The sequence below is a fragment of the Corvus cornix genome, chromosome 2, assembly GCF_000738735.6.
Source record: "Corvus cornix cornix isolate S_Up_H32 chromosome 2, ASM73873v5, whole genome shotgun sequence".
Classification (NCBI taxonomy): domain Eukaryota; kingdom Metazoa; phylum Chordata; class Aves; order Passeriformes; family Corvidae; genus Corvus; species Corvus cornix.
Genome location: NC_046333.1, coordinates 58,836,219 through 58,858,940, shown reverse-complemented (window position 1 = coordinate 58,858,940; position 22,722 = coordinate 58,836,219).

Genomic DNA, 22,722 nt, shown 5'->3' with positions numbered 1-22,722 from the left:
ATAGGCATTTTTTTCATTAACTGTATAGTTAACTATATCCAGTTAGCATACACCAACATACCTGAAACATGCAAAAACCTGTCATGGCAAATTGCAAGCATAGTTTTAGATATTATTCTCCTTCATGTCTGAAAGATTCTTAGATACTTTGCTGCACTGATAAATACTGTTAGATCATAAGAAAAAACAGTTACCCTAGGTTGGTGGGAATAGTTTGCACCTGTGGATGAATCAGAAGTTCAGCTTCTCTGAGTACTTGTCCTGAGCTCTGATTTAACTTGATGCAAAATCATTTTGAAAAGATCACACCTGAGATTAAACCCACTACTGCTGCATTGCGCCATACTGGGGAAACTGTGATCAGAAGCATTTGAAACTCCCCTGTATCTCAGGAACTCCCTTAGTTATGCTCCTGAGTTAAACTGGAACTAAAGGAAGGAAACTTTGGCCACTTTATTTGCAGAAATGTGCTGACAACCTTTGTAATTATGCTCTGCTCCTACTTCTAGGCTCCTGAGGGATCATGTGTTGATTACAAAATAGCCTATGAAATTGTATCATATGAAAATTGTGAGAGTCACATTATAGTTAGGTGAACAGATTTCTTACTGCTTCTTCAAAACAGTTTCTGCTATAATATCAAGATCTCACCAATACATACATTGAAAAAAAACCCACATTTGTACGTTCCACGCAATGTAGCTGAAAAGCTTTGTACCCAAGTCATAATACTCCTTAGGAGGCTTTTCTTACAAGGCCATGGGCCAGAAATCCTGATTTATTTTAAATACAGTAAAACTTCAGCCTACTGCTGTTGCACAGAAAAATTTTCATCGCTCTGGATGTGATGACAAGGTTTCCACCAGAAAGGTACAATGTTTCTGTCAGAAGATCTACACTCTCTACTGACACAGAAAAGCCCAATGTGGGGAAGAGACCTAGTGATTTTTTTTCTGTGTACTTTGGTTGTAAAGTTTTGCTAGAGCTCTTTCTTAAAATGAAAATGCTGTACCATACGTACATGAAGAACATGAGCTGATGCCAAGCTATAGCAGTCATCCGGAATTACCTGTTGGACTCATACTTGCAATACATTAGTGTATGATGATTTTTATATCAAATTATGAAATGCCAAGTGTTTATTAATTATTGGACAATTGTTATACAGTATTGCCTATCAGTGAGTGACTCCATCTGGTCTGAAATTATTGCAAATACTCTAAAGCAAGGCTGTTTAAGAGTAGGAAGGACTTCATAAAATGGAAAGTAAAAGGATGGAAAAATAGAAAAGAAGAACTATTTCCAACTTTTTTTTTAAATTTGCTTGGAACTGAGGTTCAGTGAAATTCTTGTTAGACTTTTCAGAGTCCTGTAAGAGATCAGCCTTCCATGCTGTTGGGGTTTTAGGAGCTCTGCTGGGGTTTTTTTTATGTTAAAGGAATTTTACCCATACATGTTGCTAGGGGGACAAATGGCTGGGTACTTAAGAAAAACAAAAGAGCTGGCTACTCCTTTGTTTCACCTGGGTGTGTGGGGAGTCTGTCTCGTTTGGACAGAGAGGGAGGCTGCTTTCTTCGGCTGCTTTTCCTTCTTCTGGAGAAGCCCTGGGATCCCAAAGCCCACCTTCCCCGCCCCGCTTGGAGCCGGGCTGTGGCCGCCCTGGCCCGCTGTTGCCTCATGCCTTCACTACGTTGTAGTCCTGCTCGCCCTGCCTGCCCAGACCTCTGGGGGGTTCCCCATTTGGATACATCTCGTCTGCCACCCGGGATTTGTGCTCGTCCCTGCCGTTCCATCCTGCCGTTCCAGCCTGCTGTTCCTGAGGGTCCGGCCGGACACCGGGATCGGCTGCCCAGGGGTTTGTGAAGCCTTTGTTCCATCCCTTCCCGGGATCCCGGGGCACCGGTGCCGCGTGCTCCCCGAGCTCGCTCCGGAGCGCCCCCTGCAGCCGCGGGGGAACCATCGCACCTGCCCTGCTCACCGGGAGCCGCCAGCGCCCCTGCCGGCTGCGAGCGGAACTGTACCCGAGGGGAAAGGGCCTGACAGCCGAGAAGGCTGGCACTGGGTTTGTGATTGTTTGCTGTTACTGCCATGGTTATTGTTGTTTGTTTGACTGGTTATACACATATAGGTATATAATAGTAAAGAACTGTTATTCCTATTTTCCACATCTTTGCCTAAAAGCCCCTTGATTTCAAAATTATAATAACTCGGAGGGAAGGGGGGTTGCATCTGCCTTTCCAAGGGGGGCTCCTGCCTTCCTTAGCAGACACCTGTCTTTCAAACCAAGACACATGCAGAGCTGATTACATGAAGTTCTCATGTGTTGCAGACTGCCTGCCAGCCCATGTTCTCACCAACATATAGGTTCATCTGCATCTGCAAGAGGACTAGCAATGAGAGAAGATTATTTCACTCTCCTCATTAACAGACTTTTGTTAGATTTTCTGTATTGAGGAAAAGTAATTGTTGTTAACACTGTGAGCAATACTGAATGGGCAACATTAACTGGCGATGAAGTCACATTTAATGACTCTGCTTTGGCAGAATCTTTACAGGAGCTTTACATCAGGTCAGATTTGTTTCTAAGTGTCCCCAAAATCAATGTGCTTGATCAACCCTCACCTTTCCCACTGCAACTTTCTTGCTTATTGTCATATTTCACCATTTGCCCTCCAATAAGAGCAGGAGGATTCATTTGCTGGATATGTTGCCTGACCTCCCACATGCCATATTACTTTCCTTCTAAAAAGGCTTTTCAAATGTAAAGTTGCAATTTCATTGCTGAGAGACATTTGAGCATGCATAGTGATAACAGAAGCAAGGGACTCTGCAGATGTGACTATTTGTCACCATAATCCCACCATTCAAGTGGAGATGATCATCTGGTCCAGCTTCATGTAAGTATTGCTTACACTCAAAGCTATAAGGCTTCTCAAGTTCAGAGTGTAAATATTTTTTCCGTCCAATCTGAAAAACTCCATGAGCAATTTGGATCTCTCAAACATCACTGAGTCAGCATAGACAAGTCCTCCACTTTTTGGGTTTCATTGTGATTTGTGTTTGATGATGCACTTGCAGCTTCACTTAAGGAAGGATTTTACTTCAGTTACACATCTATCGACAGCCAGCTAATCACAAACATTTGAAATCTTTGGGCCAGGAGCTCCATTAGTGTCATTTCAGTTGACATGTACTGATTTCCTGAAGGCAGTTGAGGATGTGGCAAGTTACACAGACCTATCTTGATACTTCTTTTACCTATGGATGGCTTGAGTGAGCAGCTTCTACTAAAAGTCCAGTTATTTTCTTCTCTTGGACCACAGGTAAATTTGTAAGTAGGTCCTTTCCCATTTTGTTGGTATTTCCCCTCTTCTTAATCATTAGTGGTTTTGGTGGTCTTTTTTTAAATTTTTGTTTGTGATCTGTTTTCTTAACCTTCCTTTTATTTCTGTTTGACTCATTTCCCTGTGCTTTCTTCAAAAAGCATTTTGTTTTTATTCCTAGGCAACATCTGACCACCTGTTCTGTCTTTCCTGCTTGTCACCATGCTCCCTGCAAGAGTCAGCACAATAAGTCAGGCAGAAACAAATGTCTTGCTTGTCAGTGCCTTTTCTACTTCCTGCTGCCCAGACTTCAAAGGTTAGTTCTCACTCAAGTTTAAATCACAGGAATCCTAAAGAGGGATTTGTTTTCCCACTTGCCTAAACATCCTTCCTTCATTAGGACTCTTTTCCAAATAAAATTATGAGATTTAAGTCTGACCTTGCCCAGGTGAGTAATCAAAAGAATTTTCTTTGTTACACCCCAGAAGGGCTTTTATTTTCCACTGAACAAAAATAATTTTTTTTCTTGCTGACCTTCAGCTGTCTCAGAAGCAAATCACAGCGATTAACAGGTAAGACTCATATTCTGCAACTTGGTTGCCATTTGACGGCAGGATTTTGTCAGCATTTAGCTGCTTTTTCCCCTTCCTGGGGTAGTGTTTCTGGTGTTAATCACCTCATCTATCAATTACAGTGGGTGTTTTTTAACCAAGGTTGAGACTCTGCAGACTCCTGTCACTGTGAACAGTCACACTCATAGCAAGGGAAGGTATTTCTAGTGTTTTAGGAGAGTAACAGGTGCAGAAATCTGGTATGGAGCATTTCTACCACCAAAAGAATGACAGACAGAAGAAGAACTGAATGGGGAAACATGCGTAGGGTTCAGGGAAATGGCAAGTTTACTCAGTGCTTTTTGAGGCCACTTGCAACAACTCTCGCCCTTGCCCAGGATAAGCCACCCACTTGCAGTTTTCCACATGTAATTTCTCATGCTGCAAACTGATTGGGAAGTCAGATGTGGCCAAGTGCAGCTCATTTAGATGTGTACAGCTAATTTAAATAAACTGAGTGATTGTCTGTACACCAGAAGGACAAGTCATTCTATTGCTGGCAGTTTTCTGGCAGTAGGACTAATATTTTTCAGTGTTCTAGCTGCACACGGCTGTCTCAGCTGTCCCGAGCACCTGTGGCCATCTTCACCCTTACAGCAGATATGAGCTCACAGTCCCTGAGAAGCCCCTTGGTTCAGTTTGTGGCTTGGAGCTAAGATGACATATTCCAGGGAACGATCCAGACTTTCAGCAGATGCAACTAGTGAGTAATATCTATTCTAGAGCCTATCAAGCACGAATCCTGGCTTTCTGCTAGAAGTAACTGTCTGTTTTTATGTATGTATTTTTTATTTGAATCCTTGGCACACAGCAACTGACTGGAGTCTTTCATATTCCAGAAAGCGAGCAGCAAAGGCAGAATGTAGCAGTTTTCTCTCAACTAACAAGCTATGCTTTTGTTGATTTATTGTTTATTTTGCTTCTGCATTAAAATGTGGTGCTTAAGAACTCTATTTTAATTGCAAATAAAAGAAACATAGCCTTCTTGCTTCTGCGGGACAAATGCCCGTCTTCCAAGAATGACTGAGAGGAGAAGGCTCTTTTGGCTTTCTCCTCGGAAGCTCTGGGGAAGATGAGGATTACGAAGGAGCTCAGTAGTGCCGGGGCAAGCGGGCTGCTTGGTTGTGTTCGTGGGGAGCGTTGTGACTCAGCTGGCGCGGGAGGCTCCCTGGCACTGGCGCCGTCGCTGCGTGGACGGCGGAGCGGGGGCTGAGAGCGCCACGCCACGTGGGAGCCCGCAGCGGCTCCTCGGAGCTGGGGTGGCTCAAGGAGCCAGAAAGGCAGGCTCAGGGCCGTTGTCGTGTGTACATGATTTCTCATAACCTGTTTTCCCTTCCCCTCTCTAAGACCTGTGTTTGTTGCCATAGTGGGAGGACACAGCTCAGACAGTGAATGCTTGCTTTTATTTGACAGAAGTCTAAATAAAAATAAGGGCGGAACAGTTCTGCACAGTCCTAGAGAGAATCCTTCTCTGTCCTCAGTGTTTGCCTCTCATCCAGTGAAAACTGACACTCTTAGAAAGAAATGCACTCAGGATGGCACATTGTAACCCACCCTGGGGAGCCGCACTAAGGAGTGGAGCTATTGGGACATGACAGAGAGAGGGAATATGAAAAGAAGATGCAGGAATAGAGAAAATGTAGTTCATTTCCTGGCTGAGAAGGGTAAATGGTGTGGGAAGGAAGAGAAGAGAAACATACCTGTACTGCCTGAAATAGCATGCTATGACCTCTCCAAGGCAGAGGAGAGGAATGACATAGCCAGGAAGGAAAGACAGGCATCTCCCAGGACTTGAACTAGCAGTGATGGGTTTGCGGACCTCTGGAGTGCTCTAACATAGAAATTGTCTGTGGTGCATTTGTATGCTGGGGGTCTAAGAAAAGGCTTGTGTTTGATTCATGAGCCCTACAAGTCAGCAACTAGGCTTTCCTATCTACCAAGATCTTTCTACATAGTTCTTAATCTAAATACAAGTAGAAATGCACACTATGGCCTGTTTAGCTATCTCCTTTTCTGGTCTTACCACCTAGAAAGACTCAGAGGCAAAATTTTGCTCACCTCTATTAAATCACCATCTTTATTTGTGACAGTGCCATGAAGGGAAGCCCACATAGGTAGAACAAGTGAGCTAGTAAGAAGAAAAACAATCAAATATGTCCTAAAAAGGAAGACAAACATCCAGGTATAGAAGGCATTGATCATTCTGCCTGCATGATCAGTGGGAGTTTTGCCAATGACACAAATGGGAGTGAACTGGCAGGAAAGAGAATGGGAAATATTTGCAAAGAAGTGCATCAGTTTTGCATGCATAGAAGAAAAAGCAGCTGCATTAGCAACTGTCCCATTAGAAAGTGCTCAAGGAAATCGAGATTCATTGTTTCTATCTTCCAGGCACTAATTGTACATTTTCACTCTAACTTCCAATTAGAACATTTAATCGGTCTGCACCCCTTTTTTCCCCACCCACTATGCAATGCACTACAGATGGAAGTTAAGTTTAGAAGAAATGAGAGAAGTTTTACACAGCAGTGTGTGAGGGTGTTCTTTCTTCAGAGACTGACAAAGACTCCAGCAGTCCCTCCCCTGCAAGTGCTGACCTGTGCCGTGGGCAGACCAAGAAGTGATGCTGTTGTCAGTGTCTTCACTACACATGCAGGGAGGCCCCATTTAAACACGACCTTCACTACTGCATATACAGCAGGGGAGGGGTATCAATCCTTAGCCATCTCACTCAACCACATCTCTGCCACTACCCGATTTGCAAAAGTTTTATGAAGACTTACCAACACAACAGGTGGGATGCTAAACTCAATTTGTGAATTTGGAGGCCCTTTCCAAAAACATGATTCCTGATGGTGAAAATTTGTGTTGGAAGATACAACGGTGTAAGTGGTCCATGACTTCTTGCATTGGCAAATGAGCAGTGACTGCTCTGGAGTACCCTGCATGACCTACAGATGGTGACTTGAAAGAGTGGCTTGGCAATTGCAGCTGAAAGCAAAACTTATCAGAACACCAGATACTGTGTTAGATTTGAGCTTTCTGCATCGCCAGAAAGTTTTCCTGATGAAATAGAAGCATATTCCATGACACTACTAATCAGCTAAGTTTCCATATGTGATATGATCCTCTTCATTAACCAGATTTGTTCCTTCATCTCAGTTCTCTAAAATACCAGTTTTGGTGAACTACTAATTCTTACTTTCCAACAGTCAGTTATGAAAAACTGTGGGTTTGAAAATATTGCTTTCCTGTGAGCTGTCTCAGCCTTTTGCAGTAATGGTATCCTAAAATACTTCTAGAGACAAATGCCTACCCTTTTATTACAGAAGCAGATGCTCCTTTTAGTAGTGAAGGTACAGCTACTTCCATGACACCGTCTTTGTCAGTAACATGGGAAAATAAAGCAATACTAAAACGGTTGTAGCAAAGATGTTTGGTGTGTAATCTTCCCCTCCATCATGTAAACAGTATATTTGTGGGGTTCTATATGAAATACATTCTGCACATAGAAAATAGAATTGTTGCACCAGAAGAGAGCAACAAATCAGAATATTATGAAGAACTGGATAACCAAAGGATTAAAATAGATTAGGTAATAGAAAATTGGGTAAAATGTAGTTGCACTTAAGGAAGAGTGATACAATCTTTTCATGTAAACTAGGAATTCATAGGTTTGAAATGAAAAAGGAGAAGAAAATCAAAGTATGTTACTCAATGAGAGAATCCCTGTAAGCAATAATTATCATGCAATTGTGAAAGAATCAGATTTGGTACTAACATAGCATATGGAGCATAATCAGAAAAAAAGGAAAGTATAAAAGTCATTGTACAATATAGATTATTTGAAATAATTCTGGCTCTCTGTGTGCTAGAAACATTAAATAAAATTAGAATTGGTGCAGGGAGTGAGGATGACCAGAGGAATAGATGTTAAAACAGTTGGTTGGTACAGCTTAGCAGACTGGTTGGGTGGAAACTGGGAGAGCATATGATAGTGCTCTGCTCTATAAATGCATAAAGGACATATGTAGTCAGAATAAGAAGAGATATTTAAGCAGAAGAATCATATAAGCACAGAACAAATAAATACATATTTTAAGATGGAAATCAGGAGAAAAGTGTTTCTAATTGTTGGTGAGATTCTGGAACAGCCTCACTAAGAGGTAATTTCAGCAGCCTGAACATGATGAGTTTATGAGAAGAAGTGTGTAGTATGTCTGCCTGAAGTTGCAGAATAAAGGACCCAAGACCTTCCTATTCCGGTTCACATACTGTGTTTTCTCACTTTCACATACAAATCAGCGAAGAGGAGACAACAAAGGTGTACGAATGAACAGCAACCTCGAACCAACAGTCCAGTTGTACTCCACACTCACCCATGCTCTGGCAAGATGAACAGCCATAGCCAAATAACCATGTTCATGGCCATGGCTTTTCTTCAGACAGCGTGTAAAGAGTCACCGTCTGTCACCAGGGAGTAAATTGTGTGAATCACTGTCTTCCAGTTAAATGTCACCACTGCTGCAATATCTCAGACAGCCACTTATAGGAGGCATCCTTGGTTGGGGCCCAGCAGCAGAAGCCTGTGCAGCAAAAAATAGACACAGTGTCCTCCCTCTGCTTTACACCAAACTGCTACAAATGCAACACTCAGTTGCTAATGTGACAAATGACAAATTCAAACTGTGTTTAACTGATTCGAGCCTATTCCGTAAAGTTTCTTGTCAAGGCAGCAAGTTCCCTCCCTGCAACAATTTCTGTCACAGAATAATCTAATCTGCAAAGGGTCTAGGATAGTAGTAATAGAAAATTACTGGTTTATACTAAAACACTCAAAATATTTGCATTGATCCTGCTGCTGGCTCTCTGACTAATCATTCCCTGCCTTAAAACAGGTAATTATTTTCCTCTGTGTCACATGAAAAGTGGCCTTTCTTGTCTTGCATCACAGATTTTCAATTCCGATTAAGTTGCAACCACAATTCCATGTGAGGAATTGTACTTTCTCAGAACAAAGCAGTTTTCTACTGTACACTGTAAATGTGTTCTCCACGGCTGAGTCGCAAAAGCTGTAATTCACCCTCAGCACTCAGTTATGCATAGCGTGTGGGGAAAAGCACTGAATTAAAATGACAGAATTGTCCTCAGGTTCTGAATATTATACTAAGCATGCTTTGGCATCTTATATTTAGAGTGAGTTATTTTATGCTCGTTTCCTCTTGACGCAATTTAGTTAATAGCCAAATTCAGTCACAAAACCACTTGTAAATAAACACCTTGTTACAGATTACAGTGTTTTCAGTCTCATGGCTCTTTGGCTCAGTCTATCAGCCAATAAAGCCTGCCAATACAGTATATTAACTTCTGTCATGTTTAAGTGTTTTTGTACATTAATGGACCAGCTTGTAATTTCACCATATAGGCTACACACTCCTGGATATACAGCATATATGAGATAAATAAGCTGTCCGAAGAAGACATTTGTATTGGCTGTTCACTGTTGGTTTCTTCCCATACTGCCCTCAGATGCGGAAGCTGCCCTGGGAGATGAATGTGCCAGGATAAGTTATCTGGGGCTCATAAAATCTTTTTTAGAAGATTGAAATAAAGTCAGTGCTTGCAAAAGACAAATCAATTGTGACATTTCTGAATAGAGTGCGATGCATTTAATTAGCACAAGACATACTGGCAAATGCTGAATTACCCAATAAATCACTGAATGCTGGAACCCATACAGAGCTGGGAATCAGCTGTCTTGTGAGATGTACAGCAAGTGATAATAGGAAGATCTGGCCATTTCTCCTCCATTTTCTGCTAAATTTCTTCCATTTTGACATTTGCATGCCAGATCATTTTTAATTATTTTGAAGTATCAAAGAATTTCTCCAGCCTAATCTGAGAAATCTGTGCCATTATCTGCATCTGCTGAGCAATGAAACATGTATTTTATGATATGCTATGGGTTTGCTATTCAGTTGGAGGCAAATGGTGGAAATTTAGCCTCTAGGAATAAAGTATTTACAAGAAAATCTACAAAGCTGGTCTCAAGGGAAAATGTTTTAGGACCAGGCCTGTAGCTGACATTGGCCTTGATGTCTTGGGGTCTCCCTGTGTGATGAGCAGAAGGGGCTCCAGGCTTTTTACATCTGTGAGAAAGGGGAGCAGAGGAGAGGCTGAGCTTCAATGTCTACATGTGCTGTCGTGCTTGAACATCATGGCCAGCAGCTCTCTGTTCCCTCCAGCAGAGTTACAGCCCCGGCTGTGTGCATGTAGGCAGAAGTGCTGTCCTTAATGTGCGGTCCCTCTGTACTCACTGTGCCCTTGCAGAGCTGATGATCCACCTGGGGTGTGACAGGAGTGCTTTGGTAGCCATTTAACAAAACTTTTATTAACTTATAAGAAATCTTTCCAAGTGTTTACAGTGCTCTCACCACCTCCCTACCTAAACTCCGTCCTTTCATCTCACTTCCGTCTGCTTCACTTCTACACATTACAAAAAATTCAGTAGCTAGGGTAGTTTTCCAGAGACTTGAGCACCTGAGGTACTTAAGCCAAAAAACCAACCAAACCAAAAGAACCCCAAAACAAGACAACAACAAAACCAAACCCTAAATAAATTCCTAAGATCCTAAGATGTATATGTGTGCCTTTTTTTTTTTGTATTTTGCACTTAGTATATTTGTTTTTAAATCAGATTCTTGTTTGCTTGTTGCTATAAAGCCTAATCACAGCTTAAAAATAGAGTTGTTTAATGGAATGTGATTTTACTATTTCACAAAACTTGGCTCCAAGATAGACTGAGCTATCTAGGAACAAAATACAAAAGACTTGCACAACAGTACTGCTAATATTGTGCCTACAGTGAAAGAAAACTGCATATGCAACTACAGCCATGGGATAAGGATTTTGTACTCATTATATGGCCTGTGATTTTTTAAATTTGGCATTTCATGATATTCCCCCAAGCAGGAGTGGCCTACAGTCTCTGCCCAGCATCCTCTATTAGGCAAAAGACCAGAACACAGCCTCTTCTTAAGAAGAAATACAATTGTTTTGTGTGTTTCTTGTATTTGATATTCATTTAAATCTGTATTTATCACCAGTGTAAAACTAAATATAAATTTAGCCTTGCTGCCTAATTTCTCTATTTCTTCTGGCTGAATATGTTCAGTTAAACACTGACATAGAATATTTTGTAACCCATCCTTCTTCTGTAGAGAGCTTATTCTCTTGTCAGTTTTACACGGTCTCTGTAGAGGGATTCCTTGTGGAACAGGGGCATATGATAGCCCAGGAGAGTTTGGGCAACCCAGGGCTGCTGCAGAAGAACCCCTGAAGGGGCCTAAGGCTGCAGATAGGCCAGAAAGACACCTGGCAGTGGGCAGCCTTGAACAGCCTTGGGAAAAGTTACACGCTGGTCGGCTCCCCCGCTGCTTAGAGGCTGTCCCGTGGGAATAGGGCGTGAAGCTTTGTAAAGTAGATATAAGTGAGTGTAAGTAAACAATAAAGGAAGCACGATGCTCAAATCATATTGGTGTTCGTATCATGACTTTGGCCGGCTCCCCTGCGCTCAGACCGCCCCCCTGCTAAACCTGGTGCCCGAACAGGGACCTGAGTGATTTTTGCTACATGCAGGTTTGCTTAAATGCAGTAAGACTCCAAATCATCCTATTATCGGTGCTGGAGCCTGTGGGAGCTGGATGCGGGAAGGGTCTCAAAGCGGAGTGACGCTGGAGACCGGAGCTCGCGCGGCCAAGTGAGTCCCCGCAGGTAAGAAGCTATGGAGTACGAGGCAGGGACTTGCCTCCTCGCCAGTATCCTCTCTAAGAGAGGCGAGACTATAAAGGATCGTGATCTTAATGCCCTCATTACATGGGCCTGGGAACACGGATTTTTGAAATACACTTCGCTTTTGTTTTTGACCGAAGCATGGTGGGAAGTTGGGAACGAACTGTGGCTGTCCACGATTGAGGGTGGAAAAGAAGGTAAAGAAGCTAAAGCTCTTGGATTAACTTGGAGGGCAGTGACTAACACTCTCACAGAGATGAAAGCAGAGAGGACAGTGGCTGTGGCAGCCATGGAAGCTTTAGGGATTAGTGGCTCTGGGAAGGAAGGTGATGGGGGTCTTACAAAGCGGCGGCCGGAGACCAGGGCAGAGTCCAGGGCTGCGCGATTCTTCGGGCTGACCGCGGGCACACAGATTAAGGGAACAGCAGCACCCATACGGTCCCTGTGGGAGTTGCTAGACGCGGCGGGAAAGGAAGTTACCCCTCGACGTCTGAGGGAGAAATGGCTGCAAAGGCGGAAGCACAGGCTCCCGACCCTGGGGGTGGGGCGCAGGCGAGCAGAGGAGAAAAAAGCGGTCCTAGCTCCTGGCCGAAAGCGGTGGCGTGCCACCCCCCTCTGCCAGACAGCGGATCATCGTCTGACAGCAAAGCAGCCTCCACAGCTTTGTCGCCCGCAGAAACAGAGCCAGCCAGGGGTCAGCCCCAAGAGGAGGAGAACCACCAAGAGATGATGCATGAAGTAATCAAGAAACTTGCTGAATTGTCTACACGTCAGGACGTGCTGGAATCTAAGGCTTGTGGAACCACATCAGCACTGTGGCATCCCATGGCCCCACCGGTCAAGACAGCCACCAGAACTCCTACATTCCCGTCGGGAGAACCAGGCACAGTGCCTACGGCCCCTCCCTTCCCGCGAAGGGGGGTGCAGCCATTGCCTCCATCAGCCCCGACGGTGAGGACTGACCCAGTGCCAGATGTCCTGTATCCTAATGATTGCATCAGCATCATACAATTGTTGTTAACCCCTTCACAGTTCCTGCTCTGGGAGCTAACGTTAGAAGGCGGGTGGTATGCATGCCTGCCTTGTTAGGACCGTGATCGAAGGCGGAACCAAGAAGGGGAGTTGCGTAAATTCTTGGGTATAGCACCAGACACAGAGGTAGAGTGGGGAATTGTTTTTTGACTGTCTTGAGACAAGGGCATTGGCGGACATTTTCGATCAGCTGTCTGCCCATTTAGATCGAGTGAAGGCAGTACGGAGTGTGACAGTGTTAGGATGAGAGAGTAGCACACAGGTTTGTGTCCCGTGGCAGCATGTGGTGATCCCTGAGCGCTGGGAGCTCACAAAGCAGAGCTGGACCTGCAAACATTCTGAGAGGTTTGCTTCTCATAAGCATCCTAACCGGGTCCCATGCAATGTTAACAGCAATCCAAAAGAGACAAAACATGTGGGCCACCCTAGCTGATTTAACGGGGCAAGACTCCATGTGTCTGAGCCTGGCCACGCCAGGGGACCCATTTCACACCTGTTTAATCGGGGTCCCGTATTTTAACCCGCAAGACTTCTGAGGGATGCTAGACAACAGCTCACTGATAGGGAACGCCACAAACAATGACAACTGTTCAGGGCTGATTGGACTCAAGCCTGCGCAGCAGCATGCCTGCTGGCAAGGTGCATTCTTGAAAAGCATCAATGTCACCATGGGGACACCAGAAGAGTTAGATCTACTGGGTTCCACAAACCAAACTGGGGATGGTTACATGACATTCGAGCCTCCCACTACCAGCCAATTCAATGTTAATAAGCGCCTTTGGGCCACTGTTGACCCTCTTGCAGCCTGGTTTCTGAGAAATCACGAGTCCGAAGCAATGTACCACCGAATCAACCTCACGGGTCAAGCCCCGAAACGCCTCCCCAGTGGTACGTTCTTAATATGCGGGGACCTGCACCCGGAACCCCCCCTGCTAAAGGTCTCATGTTTTTTTTCAACCTAGTAGTTATCACTGCCGTGCAACTGATGATGTAAGCCCCTCTACCAGTCTTACAAATGAGAGGTACAACTCAGATGACACTTGAGGTTCCTTCTTATCCTCAGGAAGTCAGCAGGGTGTTCATTGGTGCTGGTTGAGGTTGCTCAGGAGAAGAATTGTAAAAAAAATAGACTGGGGGTCTTTTGTTTCTACTCTGTTCTTATAACATCAGCAGCCTCCAGCTTTTGAAAATTATTTTAAAAAATTATGTTAAGAGTAGCCTGGAGAGGAGAAGGCTCAGGGGAGACCTTATCACTCTCTACAACTCTGTGAAATGAGGTTGTAGCCAGGTGGGGATCGGTCTCTTCTCCCAGGCAACCAGTGACAGGACAAGAGGACACAGCCTTAAGCTGCACCAGGGGAAATTTAAGTCAGACATTAGGAACAAGCTCTTCACAGAAAGGGTGATTGGGCATTGGAATGGGCTCCCCAGGGAGGCGGTGGAGTCACTGTCCCTGGAGGTGTTTAAGAAAAGATTAGATGTGGCACTCAGTGCCATGGTCTATTTGACATAGTGGTGTTGGGTCATAGGTTGGACTTGATGATCTCAAAGGTCTTTTCCAACCTATTTTTTTCTGTGATACTGTGAGCAATTAGTCTTTGAAATTATTGTCGTAAATAATGATAATTATCAAATAAATACAATCATTCTTACTTGCTGAAAATTGCAGCAGAGTAAATCACAAGCCTTTAAAATCACATCCTAGTACTTTACAAGTAAGAAAACCAAGATCAAAGTAGAAACCTGGCAGATGGGTAAACATAAGAGAGGCAAAATCCTTCTATGCCCTCTCCACCCTCTTGTGCCTATTCCTACAGAAGGCTGAGTTCCCTCAAGCTCCAGGGGCTTCAAAGATTTTTCTTGCTCTAAATTTCACTAGTTCTCCTGAATGTTATGGTCTTTGAAGGCAATGAAGCACAGTGGTTACTCAGTCATTAAGGAATATACTGCCTTCCTTTTCCTGTAATGAGTGGGTGATATCTCTGCTTTGTCTGTTTATGAAGTGTTATAAGGCCACAGAGTTGGAAACAGATGTAATTTGCATTCCTCTGCTTCTCTGCGTCTTTCCTTAAGTTTGGAGCAGGAGAACAGCAAAGCAAAGCAGAGTCCTTTCTATTATTTATAAATATGATTATATTGTCACTTCCTCAGGTATTGAGGTGTTCATGGCAAACAGTCTGCAAAAGGCCAAGGATCTAGAAACCCATTACTGTACTCTTGCTCTTAGTGTGCTTACAAAACAATGTTTTCTGCAAAGGAATAAATGGTTAGAAATTCTTACGCTTCTTAAAGCGGAATTAGTGCGTGTAAACTAAGTTGATATACATAACATATTGACAGAGGGACTTCCACATTGGGGTGTTGCTCAGGTTGGGGCTGTCCAAATACAGGATGCTACTTTTCAAGCACATCCTCACCTATGTGTCTTCCAAACAGCAACTGTTATATTGTGTCCCATAGACCTTTATGGTGGGGTGACAAAATGTAGCCATGCAGTCTCTGATTCCTTGGTCATCAGCATGAACAAAATTGGAGCTTCTGTCCCAACTCTCCAGTCTTTTGCTTCCAGTGTAATTCTGCATTATTTCATTGGTAGTCACTACTTCAATTCTTCTTTAAAGTTGATTGCAAACCAGCACCTAAAACCCTTTGTGAGTCTCTGTGTCCAAAACCACCCATTTGGAATTACAGAGCACTGTCAAAGCAAGCATGACATCCAGCAAGACCACGTCCCTCTTCGTCCCCTTCATTCCCCATTGCAGTGCATGCTGGGGAGGGGACCCAGTAATCCCACCAGGAACTGGTGCTGAAAGTGTTCTGAGAGGGAAGGGGCTTTTGATGTGAGCACTGCCCAAATCCTTCCTCCCAGCTCTCGGGCCCTAGGGCTTTCAGATCAAAGCTGAAGCATTACTGCAGAGAGGAGAACAGTTTGCCAAAAAAAAAAAAAAAGAAAGTCTGCCAAAAAGAAAGCTCACTGAACATTCAGGCTGTGTTTAAGAAGTATCAACCTTCAGTTCTCACTGGAAGCAGCTCGGTAGCCCACGCAGTCCTGCTTGCCATGAGAGCACCAGCACCTTCTCCCCTCCCAGTGTTTCCTACAGCTCCTGCAGCCTACCCTTAGAATAGGGAAGCTGCCCCAACCCAGGAAGGGAGTCAGCTTCTGATCCTGATGCAACTCAGGACAGAACAACAGACAGTGCTCTGCTGAGCATTTTCTATCACTTTGATTTAAAAGTTAATAGTGATGAGAAAAGATGTGGGTGATGATTGCTAAAAATTTACTACAGAATTTAGACTGCTATCTTGGTGTAGCCAAAACAAATATTCTTTGCCCTTTCCCACCAAATCCTGATAAACCTTTAGTGCCAATTGTATTACTATTTTGTTCCTCTCCTCCGTGTCTCTAAGTAATTTGATTTTTTCTTTGTGCTGTTTTGAATCCTCATCATGATGTTGGTATTTCCCAGTTGGGTGTCTGATGGGGAGCTGCATGCTAGCTTAAAAGGCACCTGGAGCTCTAGCCATGGTCCCGTCCATGCCACGGCAGTCACACACCCACAAGTGAAGCAGGCAGATGGAGCTGAGCTCCTCACCCGAGGGAGCTTCCCTCTAAGCTGGTCGAGTAAGTGCGCAGTAGCAGAGGCAAAGAAGTAAAGAGAGGGGACTCTCTGTATGTGTTCCACGCAGGTTTACCCGGTGAAAAGACAGGAACATAGACACCAATTGGTAGGAGGGTCCAGGGATTTTATACTGGGTACAAGATAGGCGGGGAGAGGGATCACAGCCAATGGGATAGGGGCAAGTAGGCAGGGTTGACAATGGGAACCAATGCGAACAACACATAGGAGGGACTTAGGGATCCAATGGGGCGTCAAGGAACAAAGAACTTTGTAGAACTGATACATATTAAAGAAGGGAAATGGATATACACAACTTCATACATAAAACAGGGAGGGGAAAACATTAACCAATTGGGAGAAAACATGCAAAAGGCAGAAAAAGGGACTCGTGGGTTCTCACCATGACTGGAGTTACATGCTAATCTTGGGTTGCTGACCACCACAGCTGGTTGTCTGGGTTCTCCTCAGGAGACAGAGTGGCTGGAGCCACTTGCACTGCCACAGGTGTCAGAAGCACCCAGATCATTTTGTGCGTGGTTGGTTGTGTCTGTGCCATTACCAAAAATTTTAAGCATGCCAAATCCTAAGACTTGTGTTTTGGGATTTGCACCAGTAACTTTCCTTTTCCTTTTCTCATTGCTATTGCAGTCAGTTTCTGAGCAAATCTATGATTCTTACACAAAGGACGATCTCTTCCAGCTTAACTATTCCTCATATGGCACCATATGTAGATTATCTTAAATTTAGGTAAATGAAATTTAGGACATTTCACCAGCAATTAGCATACAACCCCCCAAAATATCAAGACAGTTTGGCTTTATCTATTCTGGAAAAAAAAGTATTTCTATATTATTTCCTACATGTTTCCATATCTTCCACTTTTCTTTCCTTAAGAATTCTTTCTCAAGTCTTGCATACTGCTAATGAGCCTCATAATTAGAGATATTCAACTAATTGATGCTTGATGTGTGATACATCACTTGCTTGACTAGTTCACTGGGGACTCTTTATGGGAAAATTCCAGTCCCTTCTTTTACCTATTTGGAGCTGTAGGGATTTGTCTTCCACTTTAAATGTGCTATTTTCTATCTCCCTTCCTTCACTGGTTCCGATGAGAATTGAATCTGGCCTTTTGTTGGAAGCAGCAAGCGAGAGCGTGTACACAAAGCTGGGAATTCAGAGAGGGGCAGATGGGATTTCAGAGGCTGTTTTTGATAATTTGTCCTTACACATTTGTCCTAGTACACATGAGGCATAACAGTAAGCACAAGAAGGGAAAATTAATCATCTTAATCAATTTGTCTCCTGGATGCTCCAATGAGGGGGGTCCCTTACAGGCTGTTGTCTTTGTAGAACTCAAGCCCCATGTGTCACCATATATATTTCACTCTGTAATGCATGCATTTCCTTTTAGAGAAGCTAATTGCAAGCTTCATTGAGTATTTTCTGGATCATAGGTATCTGACCTACCTGGACTGGGGCAACTGTCTGGTATCAACACAGACTGGGGGATGAAGGGATGTGGAGCAGCCCTGCCCGGAAGGACCTGGGGTTGCTGGTGGATGAGGCTGGACATGACCCAGCCATGTGCACTCACAGCCCAGAGACCCAAACGTGTCCTGGGCTGCACCAAAAGCAGTGTGGGCAGCAGGGCAGGGGAGGGGATTCTGCCCCTCTGCTCTGCTCTGGTGAGGGGGACCCCATCTGGAACACTGCATCCAGCTCTGGAGTGCCCAGCACAGGAAGGACATGGATGGGTTGGAGCAGGCCCGCAGGAGGACCACAAAAATTATCAGAGGGATGATATATGTGACTTGTGAGGAAAGACTGAGAGAATTGGGGCTGTTCGGCCTGGGGAAGAGAAGACTTTGAGAAGACCTTTCAGCCGTCTCCATGTACCTAAAGACAGCTTATAAGAAAGATGATGACAAACTTTTTAGCAGATCCTGTTGTGATAGGACAAGTTATAACAGTTTCAAAGTGAAAGGGGATAGATTTTAATTAGATCTAAGGTAGACATTTTTACAGTGAGGGTGGAGAGACCCTGGAACAGGTTGCCCAGAGAGCTGGTGGATACCCCAGCCCTAGAAACATTCAAGGTTACAGTAGACAGGATTCTGAGCTACCCGATCTAGTTGAAGATACCCCTGCTCATTGCAGGGGCTGTTAGACTGATGACCTTTAAAGGTCTCTTCCAACCCAAACTATTCTGTGATTCTGTGATCTTCATAGTCAAGAACATTAATTGCTAGTTCTCTTTATGCAGTTCCTTGCACTAACAAAGGAAAGTAAATCTTTAATTGATTATATCAAGAGTTAAGTATTTTATATCTTATATTTATTGCATCTATTGTATCTTCAAAATACCTTTCTCTTTAGCATTCCAAATGAGTTGGCATTTGACAGTATATATATTTTGGCAGAGATGAGAGCAAGTTAACAGGCTGATGGCATTTTAATTATTTTATTGAGATGGCATTGGCCCAGCATGCTTGTTGGAATTTACAAATGTGCGTTGATTTATATTTTATTTTGTAAACCAGGCCCAAGAGGCTGACTAATTAGAAACATGACTCAAAGATATAAGGGGTATTTATTGATTCAGATAATGAAAAGACCAGAATGATCAAAAGCAAACATCTATCTCCCTCTTCATCTGGGGTTCAGGAGGTTAAGTGCCATTTGCCTCAAATCTCTGGCATTAGCTCTCTCTCTGTAATGGAGAAGACAATTAGCATCTACATCTACTTGGCTTTAGAATGTACTGTATTATTTAAAACAATGTGCTTTTCATGATTAAAGTATGCATAATAATCTATTATCAATACCTTTCATTAGCTGATATTTTGGTTTTTTCTTCTCTTAATTCATATTTTTCATTCTATATATTTAAAGTTTGAAATGTATGGCTTCATTTTAGAAGAAATACCATGATTGGCTAAATAGACAGGTTTTGTGCTGCACATCTAATTAACATACCATGGCAGCATCTAATCACTTCATCAGTTACTTGGGACCAATTTTAAATGGCATCAACACTTCTGTGTTGCCATAATACAGAAAAATGCTAAAATGTTAATGCATTCATAGGGTAGCGACAGAAAAGACAAATCAGAAGTGTTTTATACTGTCTGTGCTGCTCAAGGTCTTCTCTGGAGCCTGGCTTCAGGACTGAAAAGGAAGGCAATGTGCACATTGAAAACAGACATTGAATTCAAACTCTTCCTGAATGCAGCTGAGAGAGAATTTGTTTTCTGGGGAAGAGAGCAGGAAGCATCTGTAGCTGCCTCCTTCTGCCAGGGTGGGACCAGCTTTGAGCTGATCAGGTACATTCTTCTGTGCCACCAAACCACTGCAGAGGGACATTCTGTTTTCATGAGTGTCTCAGATTTTTAGACACCCTTTTCAGACTGAAGAGTCTAATGTAAGAAACGTGATTTACTTTTTAGTATGTAAAAAAAGCACAGAGTTTTTTGAGTACTCATCCGTTGCTCTGCCTGTGTTGTCTCACCATGGTGCACATGGAAAGCAAAGCTAATTGCATTAGCACTGGGGTGCAGCGAGAAGCATATTGGAGTCTGGCTTGGAAAGCGGAGCTCGCAGGCCTCTGCCTGCTGCAACCGCCTGTGCCAAAGCATTCATTACTATGAGCTGGAAATATTCACACCCTCCCACACACAAGGATTGGATGGAGAAAGTTTCATATTGCAGAGTTACTGAAATTATTAAATAGAAAAACAAAGGATGTCTCATACAGGAGACTGATTGAGGTTTAGCAGTGCTAAAGGGAAGCAGGACTTTCCATTCCAGATCAATGGGCTTCACTGGCACCAAATCATTGCAGTCTCATTGCTGCTCAGTGCCACAGCACAAGTGGCTTCTTCTACTTGCAGAAGAAAAAAAAATTTTCAGTACTTTTTCCCATGACGTTTATAGCCTCAAATGTGAGACCAAGCTCTGAGCAACCTCAGCTTTCCTTGCTGCTGCAGGGACCTGAAGGTGCTCAGCTTGGGCTGCAGTTGTGCTCTCTGTGCTGCACTCCACTTCCTTCCTCAAAGGTGTGAGTTTCCAGTTGGAGTTCCAGCAGTCACAGGGTGTCAGGCAAAACCCCACTGGATGTCTGCCTGCTTTGTCCCTGCCCAGTGGGTGGCCACGTTGAACAGGAGTGGGAGCAGTGGAGGCTGAAGACATGGTACCGTGGAATAATCTGCAGCTTACAGACACAGCTAAAAGGTTTCTGCCTCCCTTTAGTTACTCCATTCTTGTTTGTGACCAGTCACGTAAAAGGCTAAGTCAGGTCAACTCCAGTTTGCTCTGACTCAGCCTGTTCCATGGCAGGGCTGTAAACCACACTTACCCGGCATCTATTTACAACAAAAAGAAAAAATATCTGCAGACAGCATTTAAAAAACGGGCTTCTATAACCAAATCTGATTTAGAGTGCAGCCTATGAGACAGCTGATTTAATTGAGCTAATCTAGCAATTACCTCCAGGAAAAAAATGTTTGTGCATAGGGGACTTAAAAAAAGCTCCCCACAGTGGAAAAGAATGGGGAACCACTGCTTGAAGTTTTGTCAAGCAGAAATTTCATTTACAAAGGACTTAAAAGAGATATTGTCATGTGGCTAGAATAGTAGGTTGGAATCATCTAACTAAATATAGCTATCCTCATCTGAGTTGCTCAGCTTGACTAAGTTTCAGTCAATGGAGGAATGCTTGATAAGTAGAACATAAAGCATGATTCCTTTCAAGGTGTCTAAATTAGATGAATCTCAGCACTTAAAACACTTGTTTCTCACCAGAAAGGAACCTCCAGTGACTAGCTCAGACACGGATCCTTGCATTATAGATGTTTGAAGTGAAAAAACCCTTCTGAATGTGACAAATACTTTTGCTTTTTCAAACATTCATACCATTGCTTTTGTTCCACGAAATATTTGAACTGCAGTCACCTTGCCTCCTTACTCTTACTGTTTTGGTCTGTACCTTATTAATTTCTTTGTGCTGCAAAGGCTGTCAAGAGGACATTGTTCTTTGCCTGACATACCTACTTACTGCAAAGCACTGTGTACACTGCTGTATAAATAACATCTCTGGGAAAAAAATGAATAATTGAAAGGGATGGAAAACTTTGTTCAGTTGACTGAAATAATCTAGTAGAAGCTATATGAGAACAGAGTCTGCAGGGACAAAATTTCCCAAGCATATATCCTAGGAATTAATTTTGACAGTTCTGAACAGAGTTCTGTAAAGAGACAAACACTTCAACATAGAGATTTAGGGAACACAAGTGGTTAACAACAAACCAGGGAGACCTGCTCCAGCTGGAGATAAACTTACTGATGTCTGTTTCTAAAAATCTTCCATATCTGGAATTACCAATAAGAGAACTAGTTCATAGCCTGAGAGGAAGACGAAATCCATTTTCTTATGAACCAAAGTGTTTTATTTTCCATCTAGATCGTGAAGTGTTTGGCAGCACCCTTTCATTTTTCCTGATTGGTGCTGCTGAAACTGCAACTATTTCCATGGTATAGCACTTACTGTCCTACTGCCTGCATTGCCACAAAGACTGGATCACAAGGATTTTCCAGGAAGACTGTTTGAGTCTGGGTGAAGGTCTAGTCATGTTTAGATTGCACTAGGTGAGGGATCTGTGGTGAAGATTCATGATGAGTGGATGGCTTTTGAACGTTACTATAGATTTCTTCTCTGGTCATGAAAAAAGTGGTATTTTTCTTTTCCTTTGTGTCCTGCTAAAGATTTTGGTATGAGACTTCCTTTGGTGTTTTTCACCTGTCTTATTTAGATGAAAAACTTGGTGTGCTTTTTCCTGCAGTGGTGAGATGACTGTGACTGGATTCCTTACACTCTCCTCCTGCTCCAGCATGGAGTCCTTTCCATCAGAGACAGTCCTCCATGTGCATCTCCAGCATAAGTCCTTCTGACAGTCTTCAAGAACTGTTCCAGTGAGGGACTCTTCCACAGGGTGCAGTCCTTCAGGAACAGGCTATTCCAGCATGGGTGTCTCATGGGGTCACAAGTCCTGCCAGCAAACCTGCTCCAGTGTGGGCTCCTCTCTCCATGGGGTCACAGATCCTGCTAGGAACCTGCTCCAACATCGTTTTTCCATGGGGTACCATATGCCTTTGCTTTTTGGCGTTCACATGCTCTGGTGTGGGGTCCTCTATGGGCTCCTGTGTGGGCATCCAGGGGCTGCAGGGAAAACTCTGCTCCAGTGCCTGGAACACTTCCTCCCCTGCTTCAGCACTGATGTTTGTGTCTTCAGTTTTTTCTCACATATTCTCACTCCTCTCTCTGCCTGCATAATCAGTTCAGGGTAT